The following is a 27,682-nucleotide window of genomic DNA, read 5'->3' on the forward strand; positions in this document are numbered from 1 at the left end:
CCGAAAGATCTACGATTAGACTAATTGATGGAACTTTGGCCCCCCACTCCTCATCACACATCATGAAAAGGGACCAGACTTTTGTGAATATTACTGCCTGGCCTGTGTTGATGGGATTGTGTGGAATGCTGTAAAATTTCAAATTCATGGACCTTCAGAGGTTATTAATGTCCCCAATGTACTTCGTGTTTCTATGGGAGATGTTGTGAAACAAAACATCCGCTCTGATGATTGGGACGTTCAGGCCATAGAGGCACTGTTTTCTGATTTAAAATATTATGCTGCCTTTGATGCTGAAGATTTGTAATTAGACACTGCTAATTATGGGGAACTATTTTGCTACCAACACTATGGGAATCATTTCCTACATAAAGCCAATACGTTTAGAAATTTTGTGAATTATACGCAATGGGAACATTGTCCAGCACGAATGGAAGGCAGCTCCAGCACATTGGTGAACAAATGTATTTATTTTACTGATCTCAGTGTTTCTAAACCTGAAGCCTTTTATTTTAAAGTGGCGGCAGAATCAGCTTCGAAGGTTAGGCTGACCCACAATAAATTATTGTATTCGAAGTCCTTTATGGATGAATTGGCTATCGGGGGTTATGAGATGTGGAAAGATACTATTGATCTTAAATCGGTTTGGGGTTCTAAGAAATGGCAGGTGCAAGGGACTGAAGCTCTGCATCGTGCTTGCCTTATCCCAAACCACATGTTATTTTTGAATTCTACTATTTTTCAAACCACCTGTCTTGGATTGGCTACTACTAAAAAGTTGAATTCCCCCTCTGTTCCTGATCTGGGTGCTTATCCTAATTGGGATAATCATACAGATCTGTCCCTTGAAGTGTTGCAGTCGTACATTACTAATACATCCTTCAACATTTCCGATTTAGATGATGAAGGGTGGTTAATATGGCAGAGGAGCTCAGATTCAACATCGGATTCTGGGTCTACACCCTGGATATACCCAGGTTCGAGTGGACCCCTGCTTTGAATCTTCCCATTCGGTTACTACCTACTCTGTAGGGAAGTTATGCCAGACCTGGCTGCAACATTCCACATTGGCATCTGTTAAGCATCATTTATCAAAATTACATGACAAAATAGATTTGAATGATTTTGTTAAGGGTCCTGTGGGTGGCAGGTCCAAAAGGTGGGTGTATGCTATTTATAACGAGGTTTGGAAATTATCGCAAATTGAGGCTGCTTCCAGATTGAGAGCCATTGATCAAACCAATTTGGAAAAAGTGCTAGCTGTTATCGATAATAGTATTAACACCCTTCTTCCAGAATTTACACATTAAACAATATTGTTTCGTCTGTAGTAGATATTGTGCAGGATGATCTGTCTGTGTTATATCATGGTCAAAATCAATTGCATTCTATAATGCAGTTTGCATGGACTTTGCAGACATTGAAGGCTGGGAAAGTTCCATGGGACTACATGAATACATCGTCTTTATTCCTTCCATTTAATCTGACTGCAAAACAACAGTTCATGTCCATGAAAGATGCAACATATTCATTACTGCATTTTGAAAAGTTAGCACCTTTGCCTTTCTCTGTGGCCGAATTGAACTCCACTGTATGGCTTATCCACGGGTTAATCACCTTCCAGAAATGGACGCAGTGCTTGCCGCACTATGGTAACCTCCGCTGCGCTGTCTAGCAGCCTTACTGCCCATGATAGGTTCCGGAGCCGTGTCCTCACTGTCTGTAGCATATCTTGCTGTCAAAGCTGCAACTTTCTTTTCCTGAAACTGTGGGCGCTGACGAGGAAAATCGTCTTTCTTCCCTTTACTGACAGTCTGACGAGGTTGCTCACGACCTTGCGGGCGCCTCGACCTCTGCCACGCTCCTGGCATTCTCCGCCACCGGCTTGTGAGCCTGATGTTTCCTGTGAAGAACGAGGAGAACGTTAATCAGGAACCTGAAAACTGTCAGGAGACCTAATTCTAGCGCGGTTGCACAAATCATAAGTGCGCTCAGAAGACTCGGGTACCGGTGACGCTGCACGCAACCCTTGTTTCTGTTGTTGCTTCCCCTGCTTTTTATTTTTCCAGTTCTTTTTAGGAAAGATAGGACAGTCATCTTTAGTAGACTGCGTCGTCTGTGTTTGCTGTTGTGCTGGTATTCTAGCAAAAGGCTTAACACCCTAACTATTGCTTCCAATGGTCTTATAGGAATCTGCAATAATTTTTGGTAATTCATGGGGTTTCTCTTCCTCTGGGACAAGGCGCAAAGCATTAAACACTTGAAAGTTCACTGCATCTCCCTTAACGATAGCAAGGATTAGATCAGCAACTACGTCGAACGCTCCAACTAACCTCATCCCCAACTCTACCGCCGCCTCCGGTCTGTGCTCATCTTGAACACGCTTAATCACGGAGGGGAGCACAGTCATAGAAGGTGTGCCGAAACACTTTGCATACACCGCCGCGAACACTTTACACCAATTTTCGACAATCGGTTACCTCGGGTATTAAGTCTTTCTGCAAACTAATTGTTAAAATTCTGTGTTTTTCCACAGGAGTGGTATTTGGAAATACAGCTTCCATCTGGTCAAATTTCTCAGCAAGCCAATAAGGTAAATCATCCGTATTCTGTGGACGCTTGCCCATAACCGAATTAACCATGACTGGACTAATAGTCACTCCGCAAGGTCCAGCTGGTTGTGCAGCAACCCCAGGTGCTCCCACCTGGAGATTGCGTGAGACGTATTGTACTAGAGCCCTAGGCACCTCAATTAAGGAGGTGTGCAGGACACGCAGTTCGTCTACTGGGACTGCTAGATAACGTGGATGTGGTGTGTACCCGGCCAAGACTGGCCAAGTGGCACCTGGAATTGATAAAGGGCCTGAACGGACCGGAGTCACTGTATGGGGTAGGGCGCCATTAAACCAAATATGGTGTTGCGATGGCGAAATCGGTACTTCGAGAGTCCTATAAGGCCGATATACATTAGGTTGCAGTGTGAGTGTATACATGGAACAAGTTATTATCTCCATTCACTGCCGGAAAGGTTACCCAAGAATAGAACACCTCAAAGTGGAAGGCTGGATCAGCTCCAACCACAAAAATAAGTACGATACCCGCATCAGGCAAAAGTAGTCAAATGATGACGGAGTGGAGCGTGGCTATGCGCCGCATTATGGACATCAGCCATAAGGTCTACGTAAGAATATCAACGTAATGTGTGGCAGCGCAATAGGGTAGTAATTCTAATGAATAAAAAATCATTTAATTGTATCAAGCTTGAAAAGAACCTATAAAAACATCAATATATGTAGGTTATGTTGTCACAGATGTTTTTCCGGAAAACTGAAGCGAGGGTATCGTGGACAAGTGCAAGTACTACTAAAGTGCCTCGTAAATAAGTACCAGACCAAACGTTAGGTGCGCCATGTTGCAGGCATTCTGCACGTACACAGAACTATGCGCAGGAAACCAGGAGCTCGGTGTGTAGTGGTGTACCAAAACCCACCTCGATGCCCAGAACCCCAATCTGACTTGCTATAGTGTCTCATTCGTTCTCCGTACTACAGCAAAGCTACCAATGATTAGACATCCTAGAACATGTCTCTCCGACCCTCTCAGAAATCGTGGGAAAAAGAACACTCTTTTGTTTAAACACTCATACTTGTCCACGGCATGAGTAAACAGAGACACTGTATAGTTTAAAATGTTTATTTTAACTAACGTGCTCTTTAACGCAGTACACGAGCCAATATTAGCAGCAAAAGGCATAAGAACAATTTAATCAGCATTGTTACAATTCCATATAGCACAAAAGGGGAAACCATATTATAATGATAGTGGAAACAGGACTACAGCGCCTTACCACCCTCCCCATGCTAGAAGCTAGTTTATTATAATTATAGAAGACCTCTAGGCTTTGTCAGGGGGACCCCATACCTCCAAGTTTAGATGTAAGGATTTACATCTCCAGACAAGCACAGCTCTTCTTCGTTGGAATGATTTTCTCCAAGTGCCTCTACAAGCATACAATGCCATATTAAAAGCACCCGTGTTTCAGTAGTGCAGCTGTGTTCTATGTTATGTCTATGGGCGTGGGACTGACCAAAGTGAATCAACAGCATACATTGTTTTTCGACCTTAAACACGCTGTGCAGACGGGGAGCACAGTGTACAGCTAGAAGTGTGAAAAGTAGACAGTTCTCACGTGAAAAAGCGCAAGCATAGTATTTACGAGAACAGAGCCATGTAGGATCGCGTGCAAAAAGCGGCAAATGGCAGCCAAGCATATACTAACCTATGCTAACTTTAGCAATGTCCGCAGTTAATCCCATGTCCTCACTACACATCCACAGACTACATCCTCCTCGGAGACCTGAACTTCCAACTAGATAACGCCAACAACAGCAACTCCACCACCCTGCTCGCCAACTTCGGACTCAAACAGCTCGTCACAACACCCACATACTCCGCCGGACACACCCTCGAACCCATCTTTTCCGCCAGCAACCACGTCACCTTCAGCCACACCACAGAACTCCACTGGACCGACCACCGCTGCATCCACTTCACCTTCGAGAAACCCACCATGCACCACCACCCATAACCGATCCCTCACCGCAGCTGGAACAAGGTCACCGAAGACCACCTTATTACCACCCTCGCCCGAAACCCACCAACCGACACAGCTGCCTGCAACCTCAGGCAGTGGATCGACGACTGCGCCAACACTCTCGCCCCGATCAAGAATCCCTCAAACAGACGCACCGACTGAAAGGCCATCTGGTTCACCACTGACCTCCAGGCATCCAAGCAGACTTGCCGAAGACTCAAGAAGAAGTGGCGCCACGAACAGAGACACCAGACAACCACGCAGCCCTCAAGAACGCCAGCTGCAAACACCACCAACTCATTTGAACCACCAAAAGGACCTCCTTCAAGGAAGGCATCGACGACAACGCGCACAACAGCAAAGAGCTCTTTAACATCGTGAAGCAACTCTCCAACCCCAGCTCCAGCTCTAATGACATCCCGCCGTTGCAAGACCTCTGCGACTCCTAGCCACCTTCTTTCACCACAAGATCGCAGACATCCACGACAGCTTCAACACCCAGACCCCCCTGACAGCCGCAGACACCTCAGACTCACTGCCCCCCAGCTACACCAACATCCTCCTCTCCTGGACCCACGTCAACGAAGACAACACCATCAAAATCATGAACACCATCTACTCCGGCTCACTATCCGACCCCTGCCCTCACCACATCTTCAACAAAGCGAACTCCATCATCGCACCCCAACTCCGGAAGATCTTTAACAGCTCGAGACCGCCACCTTCCCGGAGAGCTGGAAGCACGCCGAGATTAACGCCCTACTCAAGAATTTCAAGGCGGACCCAAAGGATCTCAAGATCTTCCGGCCCATCTCCCTGCTCCCATTCCCGGTGAAAGTCATCGAGAAGATTGTCAAAAGGCAACTGATCTGCTTCCTCGCGGAGAACAACACCCTGGGCTCGTCCCAATCCGGATTCTGCAGCAACCACAGTACCAAACCGCCCTCATTGCCGCCACCGACAACATCAGGACCCTGCTGGACAACGGCAAAACCGCGACCCATTTCCTCCTGGACCTCTCGGCCGCCTTCGACACCATCTGCCACCCCACCCTACGCACACACCTCCACGACGCAGGTATCCGCGACAAAGCCCTGGACTGGATCACCTCCTTCCTCAGCGGCAGAACCCAGAGGGTCCGCCTCCCTCCGTTCCAATCTGAAGCCACCAAGATCACCTGCGGCGTACCCAAAGGATCATCCCTCAGCCAGACCCTTTTCAACGTCTACATGGCACTGCTCGCCAACATCGTCCGATTGCACAACCTCAACATCGTCTCATACGCCGACGACACCCAGCTGATCCTCTCCCTCACCAAGGACCCCGCCACCGCCAAAACCAACCTCCACGAAGGAATGAAGGCCGTCGTCGAATGGATGAAGAACAGTCGCCTGAAATTAAACTCGGATAAGACGGAGGTCCTCATCCTCGGCTCCACCCCCTCTGCCTGGGATGACTCCTGGTGGCCGGCCACACTGGGAGCCGCACTGACACCCACCAACCACGCACACAACCTGGGGTTCATCCTGGACTCATCGCTGTCAATGACCCAGCAAGTCAACGCCGTCTCCTCCTCCTGCTTCAACACCCTCCGCATGCCTCGCAAGATCTACAGATGGATCCCCACCGGAACCAGAAGGACGGTCACCCAGGCCCTCGTCAGCAGCAGACTGGACTACGGCAACGCCCTCTACGCGGGAACCACGGCCAAATTCCAGAAAAGACTACAACGCATACAAAAATGCCTTCACACGCCTCATCCTCGACATCCCCCGACGCAGCCACATCACAGCCCACCTGAGAGACCTGCACTGGTTCCCCGTCAACAAGAGGATCACCTTCAAGCTCTTCACCCACGCTCACAAAGCACTCCACAATGCCGGACCAGTATACCTCAACAAACGACTTACCTTCTACACCCCGAACCGCCAGCTTTGCTCTGCTGACCTCGCCACCGTTCCACGCATCCACAGAATGACCACCGGTGGCAGATCCTTCTCCCACCTCGCCGCCAAGACATGCAACACCCTCCCCTCCCACCTGCGACAGACCCAGGACCTGCTGACCTTCAGGAGACTTCTCAAGACCTGGCTGTTCGAGCAGTAGCAGCACCCCTCCCCCCCGCAGCGCCTTGAGGCCCTCACGGGTGATTAGTGCGCTCTACAAATGATTGATTGATTGATTATGCAGTGAGCCCGCGGCCCACTCCGGAATCCCCACTATCCGGATGTTGTTGTGGTGTGAGCGGCCCTCCAGATTATCCAGCTTCGCCACAGTAGTCGCGTTTCCCTTTTCCAGCATTGCTAGGTGGTCTTGTCCCCCTTTTCTGTGGAGACAGCTGCGTGAGGGTCTTTTCTGTGTTCCTGACCCTCTCTGCTAGTTTCTTGTGGTCTGCCCGGAGTAACCCCACCTCTTTAATTTTGTGCTCCAGAGTGGGCTTAGTGCCTTTGATGGCCTCCTGGATTACTGCTGTGTGGATCTCGAGACTCCGGACAGCTTTCTCTGATATTCGGCTTGCCGTATCCTGCGGCATTCGTGGTATATCCACCTGCCAGTCCTAACTTTACTACTCCTAAACTGAGAAAATCCTAACTTTAAGACTTTCGGTATTCACAGAAGGCCTTTAGGAGTCCTAAAGTTAGGAGTCCTAACTTTACTACTCCTAAACTGAGAAAAATCCTAACTTTAAGACTTTCGGTATTCACAGAAGGCATTTAGGAGTCCTAACTTCTGTGAATACCAAAATGAGTAAGTGCCTTAATGAGTAAGTGCCTTCTGTGAATACCAAAATGGTAGTAAGTTTAGAATTTTGTTTAAAGTTAGTTCTGTGAATCGGGCCCTCAGTGAGTTACAGAAGAATTATCTACTATCTTTCATTCTGATAGGGTTTTTTTCTGAAACTCAACTTTCATTCATACCCAATGTCTTGTCTCATATCCACATAATTATTATTCACAATATTACCTTTCCAACGTTCTTCCCTAGCCAGTCTACCTCAGCAAAGAGGGTTCTCCACTCGTAAGGTATTAAAAAGCTTCTTCAGTTTTATCTGGAGAAAAACATAGATATTAGAAAAATAAAACGTGTTTGTAAATAATGCCAACATTAGACAAGGGCTGGCTACTTACAAACAATTAATTGCAAGAAAAATAGTGGCTTGTATTTCATTATATTACCAACTTTCAAATAGGCCATTACCAGGGAAACGCAAAGCATACTAAACTAGTGGAAAAGAGGCTACCACAGCATGGATAATAAATATCCCTCCTATTTTAGGCATTTGTAATTGTATTTATATGATGCTTACTACCCCCGATGAGGTGTTGAAGTGCCTTTCGGCAAGCAGAATGCTATTCTGGAACGCAAAAAGGATTAGTGGTAGATTAGAATAGGGAAATATGACTTAATTTGAGCTGTGGATAAGCAAGGTTGTTAGTTGGATTGACTAGGATAATGGAGGGATAGAAGAGGCAAGAGTCTAGAAAGTGTTATTTGGTAGATCATAGTAGTAAGATGTGGTTTTGGATGAGTAAAAGGAGAGATGGAGGAGGGAAGAGTCTCTAGAAAGGGTTTGGGGAAATTGTAGTAAAACGAGGTTTGAGATGGGTCAAAAGAGGGATACAGGCGGTAAGAATTTAGAAAGGGTTGTTTGAGAGATCATAGTAAGGTTTGGGGTGACCCAAGGAGAGATAGAGGTGGGAAGAGTCTAGAAAGGGTTATTTTAGAGATCATAGTAGTAGAATGAGGTTTGCGATGAGTCAGAGAGTGGAGGTAGTGGATAGATTGAGAGAGGTATGGGGTGAGACAGTAGTGCATTACAGTAGAAGTAAATTAATAAATATATAGATACATAACTACATAGAAAGGGTATACATGTATAAGGAACATAATATATAGAGATTTAAGGTTGTATTGTATAAACTCAGACTTTCAATTGTTGCTGTACTTGAAGCTAATTCATTTGTGTATTTTGATAACTATTATTATTTCATTTTTTATCTTTTCCTCAAAATGTAAATAGTGAAGTACTTGTAGATACAATAGTTATGATATTTACAAATTGTGATAGATGAATAGAACAGAGACCCATAAGCATCTAATCAGATAACGTATATGAAAGCAATGCAGTGACCTATAAACATGTTAAGCATGGAGTAATATATATATATATATATATATATATATATATATATATATATATATATATATATATATATATATATACATATATATATATATATATATATATATATACATATACATTTGGTCAGTAGACTTAAAGAATATGTATATGTTCTAAAAACCATAGTTATATACATATTTGTACAAAGAAAAATGCATATCTAGATACATATAATCAAATTATAAATGTTTACAAACACAGGGATATGCTGGACATTAATGTTGGAGTACGGTGGCTAGGTAGGAAAGAGTCAACTCTTGAGTAGTCTTCTGAAGATAAGATAATTATTTGTGGATCTTGTGTTTGAGAGTAATAAGTTCAGGGGTGTGGAATTTAATAAAATATCTACTTGTCCATGGGGCAGGTCTCTTCATAAATCTACTTGTCCTGTAACAAAATCCACTTGTCCCTTTTGTGCCATGTAATGTGGCGACAAATTACGGCAGCAATCTCATTAAGCAAGAGTTCTGATAAAGCCTCTCTAATTATGCCAGGGCTTGTACCATAGTAGGGTTTGAATACTAGCAATTCCCTTATGTTGCTACGTTTCTGCAGGTCTACATACTGGGGCTGAAGGTAGTGGTAAGCAATAGTTCAAGGGTTGGAATGCCCTTTTGAGTCTGTGCAAACCTACTAACTTGCATGTTTTAAGGGTTTTCACCAACTCTTTTTTAATCTTTTCCCATACTGAAAAAGGTTGGAAATTTACTCTTGGCAGTGGCAGACGTAAAAGTTCTTCAGGGTTGGGAAAAAAGTGGTTGGAGGAAAAGTAAACTTGAGACATTCAGATTTTCACATGAGCAAATCTACACAAGCACATTTGCTCATGCTAAAATGCAGTTCTCAAATATTTTCTAGGAGTTCTAGTTCTTGGCATACTTCCGTAAATTCTTGTGAATTCACGGAGACTGTATATATGCACGTAACACATGGATATATACCATGGATGCACTATTGAGACTTTCTTTAATAATTGGGCCTCTAATTAGGCCTGGGGTTAACCATGACCTTTTGTGTTTAGTAAAATTATGTCTCTCTCTCTCTCTCTCTCTCTCTCTCTCTCTCTCTCTCTCTCTCTCTCCTCTCGGTCTATCAGCTGGCTTCACTGTGAGTGACAGTATTCTGCTCTATAACAAGGAACATATTGGCACACAAAGTAGTTTTGTTCAGTGCCTGGAACTGCCGTGGCAATGTGTGCTTTTTGAGACAAAAACAGTTTTTTGCTTTTGCCAATGCTTGTTAGAATGGCGAGGACCCTGCAGCTCCCACACAGATAAGGTTTTACAAAAACCATGCCTAAACAAGTCACGCATTGACAAAACCAAAAGCCTGACCACCAATTTCAGACCTACTGGCTTTGCCAATGCTTGTTTGTTTTTGTTTCCCACAATTGTATTTTAACTGGTTACACTGATTTTCCATTATGAATATTTTGGGGAAATACAAGCATACATCAACATGTTACTAAATGATGCTGCAAAGATATGGTACCTCAAATCTTACAGTAGTTTAGCAAAATATTTTTTTCCTACTTGCATTTTTTTGTGGACATTTTATTTTGAAAGCAAAGAATCATCACTGTTGCTTTCAAGCTTCTGCAAATATTTGCATATAATCAGAGAACATTCTGGGAGCATTATACATAGCCTCATATTACTAAACTTTGAAAACGTGTGTACACGTTTATACTGGAACCACCGTCAGTAGTGCAGGCAGAGCTGACATTTACTTTTAGTGCTCACCATAATAATAAAGGCTTTGCATTAATGAACCATAAATACAAGTTTGAACAGTGTTAGCACATGGCACACATATTACCTTAACTGTAGACAATGACCTTCCTTGATCCATAATGTGGTATTGTAAACTGGCAGCTAAAGGGTTTGTGCTGTAGGGGGTTGGGCCTACTTGTCCCAAGGACAAAATAGACATTAAAACTTGTTGCCCTTGACCCCAAACAATATGTCCTGGGCATCGGGCTATAGGAATTCCACATCCCTGAATACGTAGTTTGGCTGCTTGAACAAAGAAGGATGTATCACCTATTTTTTTTTCTTTGTATGGTGGGGTTTTAAGGAGAGGTGTCAATCTTGAGCGGAGGTTCCTTTGTTGAATGTATTTGGTGATTTTATTCCTGATGAAAGTGGTCCTCTTCCAAATAATTACCATCCAACCCAGTCATCCTAAACGGAGACGCTCTCCCATGTCCCGCTGCATGCGTCTAAACAGCAATGAAGCATGCCATTGCTATAGCTGATACCATCTTACATCACAACATGGACATCTGCTTTTTAACTGAAACCTGGCTAAACGATCATTCCTCCCCTTACATCGACCTCATCTCCCAACCGGGCTTTTGAATCATTTGCAGTGACTGCAAAGAGGGAAGAGGTGGCGGAATTGCAATTATACACAAAGCGATCTTTGTTTAACTCCTTTCCACGCTGCCAAACATCCTACCTTTGAATACCAAAGAATCCAGCTCTTAACAAATGGCCCCAGCCCCATCAAAATCCATGTCATCTATCACCCTCCCAGTACAAATTCACAATTCCTTGAAGACCTGGCAGGCCTGCTATCACAAATTTCCATAAAAGTCAGCATCAACATGATGTTAGTTGATATAAACCTGCACCTGAACAACGCAAAAGACTCCACAGTAAAAGCCCTCCGCACCTTCCGGGAAGCAAATGATCTCATTTAACATTGTAAGATTCAAATGCACAACAAGGGCTCTACCCTAGAAGCAATCGTCTTTCCAGCACAACACTCTATCTCTGTGGTCTGTCCCTTTCATCCAGCTGGTCAGACCAATTCTCTTCGATCTCAATTCCACCCATCATCACTCACACCAGGTCAGCCGTTCCAAGAGCTGGGTAAGAAACTTCCACCAAATCCCCCAAGCACAGCTTGAAGCACTAGTCAGCACTCAAAACCTTACTCCACCAGGCCTTTCATCTACCTAGGACCTCACCGCCCACTACAACACAAAAATAACAGAACTAGTGGAAACAATCGCCACCTTGAAAATCAAGGAATATCCCCTCCAGATCTTGGTTCATCAAAGACCTGAACAATGATAGGCACCAATTACATGTAGCCGAAAGAAATTAGAGATTACAACCTTCGGAATCCAATCTCTCAATCCTGAGAACCGTACAACAAAAATAGAAAAAAACACATCTTTAAAGAAAAATCCACATACTTCCGAGAGCAACTTGACCGGTCAAGGTACAGGTCCAAGGACCTATTCAGCATCATCAAACAGCAAAGCTCCTCCTTCCCCCAACAAACATCTAACAGCTCATCAAAGCACTGTGAAAAATGTATGACGTGTTTTTGCAGACAAAACATTGAACAAGGGACCTAGACCTTCCAACCTCCTCACCCTGCACCTTGTGGAAGGGGCTCACCCACATCCCTGCCTTCAATGAATGGATGCCTCCCGCACACTCCAACTCAACCCACAAACTCCCACTCCTTGCAAATGAAAAATAATGCAACTTGATCTAAATGTAACTTTACCCCGGAAGAAGAAGTCCTCAGCATTCTCTCCAGCATTAAGCCTGCATCTCACATCTCCGACACCCCCCCCCCCCCCTCGCTGCTGCGATTATGAAAAACCTCAAGCACATCATCTCTCCCATTTGGACCAACATCTACAACTTCTTCCAATCGAGTGGCTCCATGCTGGCCTCCCTCAAACTTTGCCAAGTCACACCCCTCATCAGAAAACCAGACGCCGACCAGAATGACCTTAATAACTACAGACCAATAACCAACCTCCGCCCCCCTTGCTAAAACAATTGGAAAATGTGTTCTTTCTCAACTCAGTACCTACATCGAAAAATACAGCCTACTGGACACCTTGCAGTCCGGATTCAGGAAAGGCTGCAGTACAGAGATGGCTTTACTAAACAACACTCACGACCTACACAAATCTCTGAATGAGGGCCAGTCCAGGTTCCCAGTCCTCTCAGCTGCTTTCGACACTGTAAACCACGAGATCCTCCTAAACACCCTTTCGCAGCGCACTGGCATCAAGGGGACTGTCCTCCAATGGTTCACTTCCTTTCTAAATAAACGCTCGAGGCACATCAAGCTCAACAACTAAACCTCAAACACAACTCAAGTTTCACAAGTAGTTCCCCAAGGGTCAATCCTATCTCCCACCTTATTCAACCTCTATATGGAACCCCTAGCAATGATCCTGAAGCAAGCCAAATCTAGCACCTAAATAACACTGGCCCCACAGTTCAAGCCTGGCTGACAAACAACCACCTCACACTCAACCCCAGCAAAACTGAACTCCTTCTCATCCATCCTACAGGAAAAACCTTTCCCGTAGACACCTTGCTCGACAACCTCATAGCATTAAACTGCAAACTGAACATTTCCTGCTCTGTCAGATCCCTGGGGATTACTCTTGACTGCCACCTAAGAATGAAAGCCTCTAGGCATCGGCCTCTGCAAAAAGTGCTTTCTACACGCTGAAAAACCTTGTAAAAGTTAAACCCTTCATCCCCATTGAAGATTTAAAGACAGCGTTGCAATCAATACTCAAGCTGGACTATGGAAAAGCAATGATCGCGGACGCCCCAAAATCTTAACTAACCCATTGAAAGCTATTCTCCACACTGCGGCCAGACATAACGGAGGAAAAGCGTATTGACCACATCACTCCCACCCACAAGCACCTCAACTGGTTGCCAGTAGAGGCAAGGGTCATTTTAAAAACTGCCTGCATAACTCACAAAGCGCTCTACACTGAAAAAACAATCTACCTCACAAATAAATTATCAAAAGCCAGTCAAAATAGACATCTACAAAGCTCAAACAGTCTACTCCTGATCCAACCAAAATTTAAGAGAAAGAAATCTCGCACCCGCTCCTTCTCTGCGATCGCTCCTAGAATCTGGAACTGCCTGCCCAAGGACCTGCTGGAAAACCAATCCTTTTCATATTTCAAGAAGAAACTGAAGCTCTTACTCTCTAATAAATACTTAAATCCACCCCCTTGGGCACCTGACCAGCCTGGGGGCACTTGGCTTCGCACTCTCTAAGTTAATCGGTGCAACACCATCTCAAGGAAAACGGTGCCTCTAATTTCCCTTGCCTGCACAAATCCTTACCCCAGCTACCTCAGAACTACATTGTCCATCCCAAAGACGGATCAAGCTTGCTTTGCTGCTTTTACCCCAATATACTGTTACTATGTACTTTTCCTTTAACTGCCCCTCCGGCAAGGTCGTACAATTGATGCAATGCACTGTAATGCACTATACATAATTATGTGAACCTGTAATCTACCTCAAAATGTATATACCTTGCCACATACCAAACATCACTTTTTGTCACTATGGATCTAATCCAAAGATATCTCAAGTATTTGCTGCTTGTGTGAATCTCTGTAAAGCGCTCTGATGCCCTTGAGTCAAGTCCGCTCTATATAAAACTCTATAAATAAAATAAAAAAATGTATTACTTTGTGGGCGGCTTGAAGGGAGTTCTTATGATAACCAATGTAGGGCCCTCAAAGCAGGGGAGATGTGGGCTTGTGGTTTAAATGTAGGAGTAGTCTGGCAGCAGAGTTTTGATTCTGTTGTAGTCTTTTCATAGTTAATAAAGATGATCCATGTTAGAGGCCATTGGCGTAATTAAGTTTAGACAGTACAAGAGAGATAGTAGCCTGGACTTTGTGTGGAAATCCCAGGTGGCAGAAGATGCGTTGCAGAGTTTTCATTGTAATGAAGCTTGATCTTGCTAATTTGTCCACTTAGGCATTCGTTGATAACCTGGAGTCCATTGTAATTCCAAGGTTTCTTACTTCCTTAGATACTTTAGGAAGAGGTCCCAGATCTTCGTACCATGTATAGAGTGGGTCATCATTTTTCCAGTCGCTACATGTCAGGTTTTCAATTTTGCAAGCATTCAATTTGGGATGGCTCCATGTTCATCCACTGATCAACGGCTCTAAGGCAACTGAAGATTTTTGAGTTTCCAATGTCTTCCGGGCTGTCCATTTTAAGGAATATTTGTCTGTCATCTGCATGGTTATACCATGTGAGCTGAAATTCCATGATCATTGCTGGTAGAGACTTCATATAGATGCTGAAAAGCCTGGGTGAGATGATAGAGCCACCACATGGAAGTCAGAACATTCATTCAATAAACACTATTGTCTATGTGTTCATATGTATGTGTGTGTGCATTGTGGGGGCGCGAGTTATAGTTAGCTGAACTAACTATAACGGTGGAATTTCTATGGTTTTGTACGATTGAAATGTCCAGCTAACTATAACGCCCCTGAAACCTATGTTTTTTTCAGTGAATTTCAAAGGTTTTTTAAATGCTAATTTCTAACTATAATGTCTGTAAAACCTATGGTTTTTTCAGTGAATTTTAAAGGTTTTATAAATGCTAATTTCTAACTACAATGTCCCTGAAACCTATATTGTTTTTAAGTAAATATTAAAAAGACGTGCATACTTTTTGTAGTGAAAAACTAACTGTAACAGTAGTCTGTTATAAGTTATAATTTAACAATGTTTAAAACTTAATTAGCACTAATTAACATATAAGTGTGGAAAAAGTGTGACGCAGCAGTTATGATACCTGACTTCGAACAACAGCGTTCAGTTTGATTCCCAGCTCGAGCGGCACGTTAGCCCACCACTATGTCACTGTGGGCAAACACCTTGCTTAATCTTTCCGACGCCCCCGAGCGCCGGCACACCTTTCCAGGGGTAGCTGTACGCTTGACAAATACTCGCATTTTTTAAATTTAGAATCATAGTGATGAGAAATATTAGCACGTTTTTTTTTCTTCTATTCTGAAAGATATTTTTTTTATGTCTTCTATTTAGAATTACGGCAATTAATAAATGTATTTAGTCATGAGAATGGAAATGACACGGTTTGCCGGGTAACAGTTTTTAAGCTCTCCAACGTATGTACATATTAAGGACCTTATACTTGTTAGGATCGAAATCGAAACCTTTACCGCTTCACAATTTGTAACTTTTCCAAACGTGAGCACGTGTCAAGTGTAAAACGTGGCATCTAAATGGGAGGAGCCGCATCTTCCTTCCATAGACTACTCAATAACCAAAAAGTATATAAATCACACCTGTTAATTGATTAGTTTTGATTTTGCAAGTTATTTACGCGTGTCCATTCAGTGATGTAGGTGCTCTTTTCTAGAGTTGGATTCTTCTTTTGCGGCCACAAAACATAAATCAGAGTTGTAAGTTGTTTGGTTATGGCATAGTAGATATTTATAATACGTAGCTATTTGTCAATATTTAAACACTTGTATTTAGAAAAAAGTGTTATTGGTTGTTTTTGCCATTTATATGTAACGTCAGCAGCTTGTTTTCAGAAACAGACAGAATACAGCAAACATTGTTCCTTTTCTGGCTCTTTTGAGCTCATATAGTGTGACTTTGTATATTTTAATATTGACACTCTACTTCACCTCAGAAGTGTTGGTGACCTGTCGGTGCGACGACTAAAGATTTATATGTAACGTCAGTAGCCTCTTGGTCTTAGTCTGTTTCCCCCTTGGGATCATATAGTGTGATTTTGTTTATTATAATAACCACCCATTATGATCTCACAGAAGTTTATGACCCGTTGGCGCGAAGACTAAAGATTTATATGTAACGTCAGCACCTTCTGGTTCAAACTCTGTTTCCCCTTTGGGATCATAACTGTGAATATGTATATTATAATATTAACAGTCATTGTGATCTCAGAGGAGTTTATGACCCCTTGGCGTGAAGATGAAAGATTTCGAAGTCCCGGAGAAAAGAAGCTCTGAACATATTCATCGCTGGAAAGTATTTCGTTATTGATCTTGTTTTGTATTCATGAGTTTATGTTCCGAAATTGCAGTTTAAAAAAGATAGTTTGCATACTTTCTTAGTGAATACCTTTGATAAACCCTACATTTCTGAATGTTTTTTTGGTATTTCTATTTTTCTCTGTTGCGGTTCCTATTCACCTTCTCCCTATAGAATATATAGGACCAGTAGTGTATATTATTATACTACTATCCTATATATTCTTAAAAGAGTATGTGAGTTGTTATCGGAGCAGTGAGCGATCTCTAAGTACTATGACAGAACTTTCCCGAATTCTACAGAATAGAAATTGTAAAAAATTATAAAGCGTACATTTCTATGTAATATAAAGTCATTTGTGTTTAACTGTTTTTTACTTGTTATTGTTCTTGTGACCTGAGATGATGTAGTGCAGGAGTGTTTCTTGTAGCACTTCTTTTCTACTTTATCTAAAAGTAACTTATGCCCTCTTATATTATCAAGAATATGGGGCAACACTTTTACAAATTATAGCTGGAAAGTGTTTTCACTTTCTGTGGCGCAGCAAGGTTGTACTGTAGCCACTGTTAAGGGCTATTTGTCGGCCGTGTCAGCTTTTCTATGTTTGCCGGACCATCCATCTTTATTTAAGTCCCCCATTGTCATGAGGTTCATTAAGGGTCTTACAAATAAGTTCCCTCCCACACCTTTCATTATGCCTCAGTGGGATTTGAATCTCGTACTTACCTTTTTAATGGGTTCTCCGTTTGAGCCTCTTCATATTTGAGCCTCTTCATACTTGCCCGTTGAGGCTTCTTTCTTTTAAAACAGTTTTCTTGGTTGCCATTATCTCGGCTAGGAGGGTAAGTGAGCTTCAGGCTCTTAGTTCGAAACCTCCTTTCTTGACTATTCATGCGGATAAGTTGGTTTTAAGGACCAGGGCTGCTTTCCTTCCCAAGGTGGTTACCCCTTTTCATTTGGGACAGTCCATTACTTTACCTACCTTCTATCCTCCCCCTCACCCTTCCAAGGAGGAGGAGTGACTGCATCATTTGGACCCTAAGAGAGCTGTCAGCTTTTACTTGGATCGGAAAAGAGATCTGAGGCTGGATGATCAGCTCTTTGTGGGCTATGTTGGGAAGATGAAAGGCAAGGCTGTGTACAGGAGGACTCTCTCCAGGTGGATCATCTTGTGCATCAAGATTTGCTACGCCTTGGCCAAGAAGGACCCTCCTGAAGGTATCAGAGCTCATTCCACCAGAGCTAAGTCTACTTCTTCTGCCTTGGCTAGAGGTGTTCCTGTTGTTGACATTTGTAAGGCAGCAACTTGGGCCTCTCTCCACACCTTTGCGAAGCATTACTGCGTGGACTCTGAGGTTAGGAGGGATGCCCATTTTGCTCGTTCTGTTTTGCAAGATTGTTTGGTCTAGTCAGGTGGACACCCTCCTCCAGGAGAGGTACAGCTTTGGGAGTCTATTCATAAGGTGAGGAATCCACAGGCAGAAGTATCCATCAGAAGAACAAGTTACTTACCTTCTGTAACACTTTTTCTGGTGGATACAGTATCTGCCTGTGGATTCCTCACTGTCCCGCCCGCCTCCCCGTTGTCCACCTGTTTCTACCAATTTTTTAAAAATTTTAATATGTCTTAATCATTTTGATATTTTAAAAATGAGAAATGCTTATTCAGTTGCTATTTCTCTATGTCATTATTAATTATGCATTTGTGAATTTATATATGTGTATTTATTTGGTATGCTATGTTTACATTTGAAAATGTGTCGGTCCGCCCGTTTGCCTCGGTGGCACGGAAAAAATGGGTGGAACTGACGTCAGCATGCCGACGAGGTCCTCTTATGGCTCTGATGACGTCATACGATGTTGTGAGTGGAGCCATACTATTGTGACGTCCTCGTCGACGTGGGAGAGCTAGGAAAGAATTTCTGCGGAATGCTGGCGCAGGGGGTATTCATAAGGTGAGGAATCCACAGGCAGATACTGTACCCACCAGAAAAAGCATTACCGAAGGTAACTTGTATATATATATATGTGTTCAACATCCTATCTCCCTTTGGAAATAATTGGCACGCACTCACAGGCTCTGAAATTGATATCCCTAATGTTCTTTATTCAGCTCACAGCTTCAAAAATTGAGGGACAAACCAACGCGTTTCGCTATCAGCCGATAGCTTGATCATGGTCAGTGTACCTTATTCAAACCAACCAATAAAAACAAAGTGATGTCAGATCATGTGATTAATGATGTCATATGTCTTACTTTCTTTCCCCAATGACTTATGGTCCCTGTAGTTAACACCAGATTATACTTTGATTCAAACAGGTTACTCATTTGTTTTCACAAACTGCTGTCTACGTGTCATGATAAATTCCCCAATTCCATTTCTTTCCTATACTAGGATATCCTGTTCAAGACTCGACAAACAAATAACCAACTATCAGAAATAGCGAGAATTATACTCTTCCACAAGTATACGTTTCCATCAACAACGGATTTTTGCGCATCTCGGCAACAATAATTTTTTCAAGATTGAAACTGTATAGTTGGCTACTATTCAATTCAATTCAATTCAATTCAATACAGGCTTTATTCGATTTAAAATTAAAAATCATAAAAGCAAACATATTAAAAAGAGCAATAAAAGTTCCAGCACAAATAACAAATATACTACATCAGTAATATAGAAAAATGAAAAATGTATTTTTAAATGACAAAAGACGAATCATGACATACATATCAACCATCTAAGATGTCTTGGACAGGCCATAATACTAAAATTGATTTCAACCATTTACTCATTTTGTGAATTAAGTGGTTAGACATTTCCTAACCCGCAACACACTCTTTAAAAAGCCTACCACTGAACCAATGCAGTAACAATTTTCCAACATCTGGAGGTATACCAGGGCAGGACGGCATTGCCTCCATCTTCCTTCTTTTAATACAGGAATTATCCATCTGCGCCTTTCATTATTGTAAAACTTACAAAATAGAATTGCATGTATTGTGGTTTGTGATGAAATGTTATCACACGGACAGCAGCAAAGTTCCCTTGACCAGTCGTTGATGTCAGGGTGAGTAATAAGACGATGAAAAGTCCCAAATCTGAATCTTGTGAGCAGGTATCTATCAAAACCCCCTGCGACACATAATAGGTATGGTTGAATTTTGCTGGTAACGGTGATTATTTGGTGGTTAACCACCATAATTTTGTTCAATTCAAGGCCTAGTCCGATCTCTTCTAGATGTGTCATACAGATCTTTTTAATTGTTAGAATTTATATTGTGTATTTAATTATCAGTGATATGCCCTCCGGTGGGCTTATATTACTCATATCAATTGTGACACCAACAGTATAAATTGTTAACTCTTGGGCATGATAACAGGGACACAATAGTTAATGCATAAGGGATCTGGGCTGTAGCTCATTACAGTAGACATTCTGGTATATACCCCAGTGTACCTCCCCTCAAAGACAGATAGCCTCATAACAAGTACACCAATCGTACCGGAAATCTTACAAATGGACATATAATTCTTCACTTTGGTTTAAACCCCAAGGGGTATAGGTCCTAAAGTTCAGAATTTGACGTGATTCACGGCATCTCACATTTTTTTCCCGGTCTCCTCCTCTTTCATGTGCAGGGATTGTCTCCAAAGCATAAAAACAGAGTAATTTCCAGTCGCTGCCATGGTGACTTTCCATATGTTTGGCAACAGCGTTGCTCCTGTCTTTATTCACCGTGGCTCTCACATGTTCAAGTACCCTCTTTTTTAGTTCACACTTGGTGCTGCCGATATACTTAAGTGAGCACGGGCATTCGATAACATACACCACGAACTGGCTTTTGCAGGTGATCAGTTCTTTTATTAGCCATTTTTTGTTTCCATCCTGAATTGGGACCTCTGTCACATTTCTGGGTATTTGGCAAACTTTACACGAGTGACACTTTTTGAAACCCTTGGTGGTTAACCATTGTGTTCCTTTCTTTTTGGTGTTGTCCTGATGGTGACTGTGCACTAGTTTGTCTCGTAAGTTCTTAGCACAACGATACGTGATATTCGGGTGTTTACCCATGATTTCACTTACTACTGGGTCTAGTTTTAGGAGCTTCCAGTTCTTACGTAGGATATCTCCTATTTGTTTGGCTTCCTTTGAATGATCCAAGATTAATCTTATAGGTGTCGATTGATTTATTTCTGTGTTTCTTCCTTTGTTTTTTTAATTTAGAATAGTGAGTCTCTTCTTTTCATTGGCGCGCCTCCAGCATCTTTGGATAATCCCTTTTTTATATCCACGGTGTTTAAATCTCATTGCTGAGTTTTTGCTGTGTTTTTCCCACTCATGTTGTTCCGAGCAGATGCGGCGTAGCCTCAAAACTCCCCGTATGGAATGTTATCCTTTACTGCTGTTTGGTGGAAGCTGTTGGCATGCAGGGTTGAGTTAGTAGAAGTTTCTTTTCTGTGTAGTGTGGTTTCTAACTTGTTATTGGCAACATATATCTCTGTATCCAAAAAAACAATTCTTTGATTACTGATGTTATATGTGAATTTGATGTTCGCATCCGTGGAATTTAAGATTTTAAAATATTCCTCAAATTCTTGTGCCGTGCCATCCCACACTATAAACAAGTCGTCGATGTAACTCAACCACTTCATGATCTTCTCCACATACTTGTCATTGTTTGGATGCCATGCTACCTGCTGCTCCCACCAACCCATAGTGAGACATGCATATCCCGGACTGAAGGAGAAACCCATCGCACATCCCTTGATTTGTAGATAGATTTCTTCTCCAAAGAGAAACACATTTTGAGTCAGGCACATCTGGATCATGTCTATCAACATCTGGTTGTGATGTTTGAATTTGATGTCCCTTTCTTTTAGAAAAAAGCTACATGCAGTCAGACCAATATCGTTGTCAATGTTAGTATAAAGTGATGTCACGTCCATCGTGATTAGCATGTATGAAGTTTGCCAAGATAGTTCCTGCAGATGTCTCAGGAGATCCGTTGTTTCTTGTATGTATGAATTTAGATTGAGCACAAAAGGCATCAAAAAATGGTCGATATAGCTGGCTATGGGTTCTAATAGTGATCCCTTTGCTGACACTATCGGACGGCCCGGTGGTTTGTGGGGTTTTTTGTGCACTTTAGGTAGGAAATATATTGTTGCCGTAATTGGGTGTTCGGTGATCAGAAATCTTTTTTCATCTTCATCAATTAGGTTTTGTTTTTGCCATTGGAAGATTCTTTTATCCAAATTTTCTTTAAAGGTTTTTGTTGGATTCCTATCTAATTTGGTATAATATTCCTTGTTTCCCAATTGAGAATGTGCTTCCATCACATAGTCTTCGGTGTTTTGGATGACAATATTTCCACCCTTATCAGCCATTTTTATGGTAATGGTTTTATCCTCCATTAATGTTTTTAGGGCCATTCTTTCTTCTTTCTTTAAGTTGTCCTTGTTGTAGACTTGTAAAGCGCACAGCTGCCCCAGGAACGGGGCGTCCCGGCGCTGTAGACCGCTGGGGAACCCGTCCTGGCTATCCCTGTGAGATGGTCCCTTTCTGGGTATCTCCAAGGTGAAACCAGGCATCCCCGGCGTCTGTGGGGGGCCGTTGTAGAGATGAGGCAAGCTTAATGCCCAGAGTTGCCGCGTGTGTTCCTGGTTAGAGTAGGTACCGAGGTGAGAATTATCGAGTCCGTTTTGACCCTGGTCCACGACCCTGCCGCGTCGGGAATTGAACCCTGGTCCCTGGGCGATTCTCTGCTTACGGGTCTGCTGCCTCTAACCAGTGAGCCACACCTCTCCTTGTGCTTTGATCCCCTAATGTTGTAAATTTCCTGAACCACTGCCTCTTGAAAAATGTCGATTTTGTTACCAGGTAGTAATTGTGGATAAAAGCGTGAGGATGGTTTTTTCCCACTAAGACCAGCTCCCAATTGTGGGCATGCTGTGGATTCACCAGCCATATCTGATTCTTCCATCACGTCCAAATTAATCAAGGTCAGGAGTGCCGGCATGTCGGTGGTTTTTAAGGATGATGTCTTGGTGCTTAATTGAGTTCTCTTTTGATTTTGTTTCTCAATGAAGTTTGCCATTTCTTGATTTTCTTTAAAGATCTTTGCCAGTTTGATCTTTCTAACGTATTTATAAAGGTCAATTCTGGTCTGTGCAAGGTCCATCGGTTGTATAGGACAGAAATTAATGCCTGTGGATTCCTCACTGTCCCGCCCGCCTCCCCGTTGTCCACCTGTTTCTACCAATTTTTTTTAAATTTTAATATGTCTTAATCATTTTGATATTTTAAAAATGAGAAATGCTTATTCAGTTGCTATTTCTCTATGTCAGTATTGATTATGCATTTGTGAATTTATATATGTGTATTTATTTGGTATGCTATGTTTACATTTGAAAATGTGTCGGTCTGCCCGTTTGCCTCAGTGGCACGGAAAAAATGGGTGGAACTGACGTCCGCATGCCAACAAGGTCCTCTTATGGCTCTGATGACGTCATACGATGTCGTGAGTGGAGCCATGCTATTGTGACGTCCTCGTCGACGTGGGAGAGCTACGAAAGAATTTCCGCGGAATGCTGGCGCAGGGGGTATTCATAAGGTGAGGAATCCACAGGCAGATACTGTACCCACCAGAAAAAGCATTACCGAAGGTAACTTGTATATATATATATGTGTGTGTGTGTGTGTGTGTGTATATATATATATATATATATATATATATATATATGCACACACACACTACCTAGTGACAGAGTAACAGTTGCTACTGGGTAGTTATAGCTAGGACCACTTTTCCATAGGAAATTGGTTTTTTGTTTTGCTGATAACATTAGCATCGTTTGACGAATCTTTACAAACCTTTCCCCAAAAAATCTCATTTGCCTCCGCTTCTTCCTGGAAAATTTCCTGGTCAAGAGGAAGGTCCTGTGATCAGTCGCAGAACCCCAGATCCTCTTGTACCCAAAGTTGTCTTCAGGTAAGTCCTACCATAGGAAGAAAAGCAAGAAGTCAAAGAGGTCTTTGACTTCTCCCCCGTTGTTCGAGATCATTCAACGAGACGAGGGAGCATTGTCATTCGAGGCCTGGCTCTGCAGTTCAGGCTGCGTCTGGGCTGGCTCCATGCCTCCCTCAGTTTCCAGGAGCTGAAGCGACCCCCCATCCAACACCGTGTCATATTTGGGCAACCTGTCCCTGCTGGCATGCCACTGGGCCCCATGGATCTCCACTGGCAGATCTGTTTCCGGCTCCAGTCAGGCCCCTTAGATCCGCATATATTTCCAGACTGGCGCCGGTCATAACACCTCGATCTTCGCCGATGCTTCCTATGCCCTTCAGTGGCGACATCCCCATTTTCATCCCCCAACTCCAGTACGGATCCGGAGGGGAGTATTCCGATGCCAGCTTCAGCGCCGTCTATAGCCATACCTTCCAGGCCTCAGTCAGAGACCTATTCCTATGGACTGGGACTCGGGGAGGAATGGGAGGGGTCGCAGGCACTAGGGTAATTCACCAGCCCCTAGACTCTAACATGGACTTGTGTGAGGATTTGGCAGATGCCAGCGGACTGTACACTTCTCCAGATACTGGCTTGGTCCTATTTAATGAAGCCCTCATGGAAGTCCTGCTGGGGGCGTGGTTCAAACCCTGCATAGAGGCTACTTTCAACAGGGGACTCCAATTTCGTCACACAACACCCTACCCTGGAGAGCTTAGTAATCCGAGTCTCCACCTCCCGTGTATATCCTGGTGCATTCCCTACCACTCCACTCAATAGGGAATCCAAGAGGCTGGACACCTTAGGAAAGAAAATGTTTTCTTCCATCCTGGCACTGTGGTCCGTAAACACTGCATGCCTTTTAGGCTGTTACTCCCACCCTCAGTGGGTTTTGGTGATGCAGGTGCTGGCCATGGTCCCGGACAAGGCCCAAGCTACACTTTGTATTGCTGGCGAGAGAGATGCATTTATGTTCATGATCTAATGTTGGCTGGATACGACCGACTCGCTGAGCAAAGCGGTTTCATCGTCGGTGGCCTTGCATCGCCACGCCTGGCTAAGGACAACTAGATTTTCTGTGGATATCCAAGCATTGCTTATGGGCATGCCCATTGATGGCTCACATCTTTTTGGAGACAAGGAATCTCAGCACTGGAGCGCTTTAAGAACAGCAGGGCTGCCCTCCAAGCATGCCACCCACTTGCGACAAGCTGACGAAGGATCATCTCTCTTTTCTCCTCCAGGAAGGGATGGCTCTCTTGGCCCAAGGGAGCCATAGAGACGACGCTGACACCAGAAGTAGGTTTCCGTTGTTATTCCGCTACTTCCTGGTGTGCAAGAAGTACAGAGGTCTTTGTGCTGTCCTAGACCTGCACCCTCTCAATTATTTCCTCAAGAAGAAGTTCAAAATGATCACTCTTGCTCAAGTCATGTCTGCCTTGGACCCTTGACACTGGATGGTAGCACTGAACTTGCAGGACACATATTTCCATATCCCCTTTCTGCCTGCTCACAGGCATTACCTGCTGTTCACGGTGGACCACAATAACTCTATTTGCTGTGCTCCCTTTTGGCCTTACTAGCACCCCCTTGGGTGTTCACCAAGGTGATGGCGGTGGTTGCAACTCAACTGTGGAGATCAGGGGTACCAGTCTTCCTCGATCACGACGACTGGTTGTTGAAGGCAGTCTCCCTGTCTCCCACCTCCAGACTACAGTGGACCTCCTGCAGTCACTATCAACATGCCAAAGTCACACCTGACTCCCTCACAGATGCTCCCTTTTATTGGGGGTATTTTGGACACGGTGCGGTTTTGGGTCTGTGCTCCTGAACGGCAAGGATATTCAGGCTATGATATCAATGGTTCAGCCTCTATCCAGGATTTTCATGAGACTGACTCTGAGGCTGCTGGGACTCATGACCTTTTGCATTCTGCTTGTGACACATGCTTGCTGGCACATTCAGGCTCTTCAGTGAGACCTGAAGTTCCAGTGGGCACAGCATCAGGGTAATCTCTCCAACATGGTCTAGATCTCGGATTGTTATGTAGCTTACATTTATTCCTCATTTTAGCTTCTCGTTTTAACTGAGCATTGTTCTTTGATGGTGGTTTGCACATGTTTTCACTATTGCGAGAATGTGCCATGCATGCATTTATTTCTGATAGCCACTGTAGTCTGCACATTTAGTTCCAAGGTCACACAACTAAGAACAGAATGCCTTGTTTAATTTTTCTTTGTTTTTTGAGCGTAAGAGACAACTGTTTCTCCCCAGACAAAGTAAGACGTTGTTTGGCACCTCTGGCACCGTATGATAGCTGGTCATTTTATGATCTAAACAGTGTCCATGTTGAAGTTGGTGAAAAGTTCACTTCCTGCAGGAGTCCTCTTGGAATGCTGCTGTAACTGATATGCAGGTCCACTGTCCCCGACCTTCATCCCATTTAACCTAGCGAAACTAGTAATAGATAGGAGTAACAGTAACTTTATGAACAATTAATATGGTTAAATTGTTTGTGTTTTTCACCATTCTAATAATGCTTATAACAATGACGTGCCTCGTCTTTCCAACAATCGCACTTCATGTTTTATTTACAAACGTTGGAACCTTTCAATAAACGTTTGAAAATGCAATATTGTATCTTTTCCCTGTGACACTTTTGGGCATGCAAAAAGGAACAATGAAAGGGTTAGATCTGTTTCCACAATTTCCTTGGGAATCTGAGTGGTCATGTTTGAGGTTACTGAGAATATCTATAACTCTATAAAGTTAGAAGCTTAGATATAGTGCTGTGAGCTTGCCAAACAAACCAACATTTACTGATTACATAAGAAGACTCAATCTCTATATTGTGAAGTTTGTTGTTCTAAATGCACAGTCCTAATAGATTTGTAGGATCTGCATAACAGGAGGGAACTGCAAGAGATCTCTAGTGGTGGGTAACAAACCATGATTGGGTCAGTGCCAGGCCCCTCTCCCTTCACCAACTAGATCTCACAGTGGTCACAGATGCTTCTCTCCTGGGCTGGGGCGGCCATCTGGGAGAAGTGGAGATCAGAAGTCTCTGGTCACTGGCAGAGTCTGGGCTCCACATCAACCTGTTGGAGCTTTCAGTGATCGTTTGGCATATAAAGTCTTTCTTCTTTCAATCAGGGAAAGCTGGTACAAGTGTTCAGAGATAACACAACCGCCATGTGCTGTTGCAACAAGCAGGGCGGGTGGGTTTATGGACTTTTTGTCAAGAGACTCTGCCTCTCCAAAAGTGGCTGGAATACCAGCGCTTATCTCAAGTGGTTCAACACCTGACTGGCTCTCTGAATGCCAGGGCGAATTAACTCAGTCGTCAATGCGTAGTGGGTCACAAATGACATCTCCATCTGGAAGTGTTGCATGGCCTCTTTCAAGAGTCGGCAGAGCCTTGGTTGATCTGTTCGCCACCGCTGAGAAAGAACAATGTCAGCAGTTTTGCGTACTGGAGTTTCCAAGGCAGCTCTGCTTGAAGATGCTTTTCATCTCGAGTGAACCTCTGTCCTCCTATAAGCCATTCAGGTAATACCACTCCCGCCCAGAGTTCTCATTCTGATCAGGAATGACAGGGCCTAAGTCATTCTTGTGGCTCCTGATTGGGCATAGAGAGTCTGGTATCCCGAGCTTTTGAGTATGAACATCATTCGTCCAATCAGTCTTCCTCTTCTGGAGGATCTTCTGTCACATGAACAGGGCAGGGTTGTGCACCTACGTCTGAAAACGCAATTGTCTTCATGCGTGGAGATTGAGTGGGGACATTTGACAGCTTTCGACCTTCCTCCGAAAGTCTGCAATATGATTTTGGCAGCCACCATTGGGGCAAGTTCTTGGCATGATGTACAGACCATGTTGACAATGGTGATCCTCTGTATGCACCTCTTTCCAGAGTTCTCCTGTTTATCCTGTTCTTGGCCCAGAAGGGCTCTGCTTGGGCATGTTGAAAGGTTATCTTTCTGCCCTCTCTGCATTTCTGCTGTTGCCAGTCCAGCCGTCCCTTTTTAAATCCCCTATTGTAGGTT

Source organism: Triturus cristatus, chromosome 11 (assembly GCF_964204655.1).
Source record: "Triturus cristatus chromosome 11, aTriCri1.1, whole genome shotgun sequence".
Classification (NCBI taxonomy): domain Eukaryota; kingdom Metazoa; phylum Chordata; class Amphibia; order Caudata; family Salamandridae; genus Triturus; species Triturus cristatus.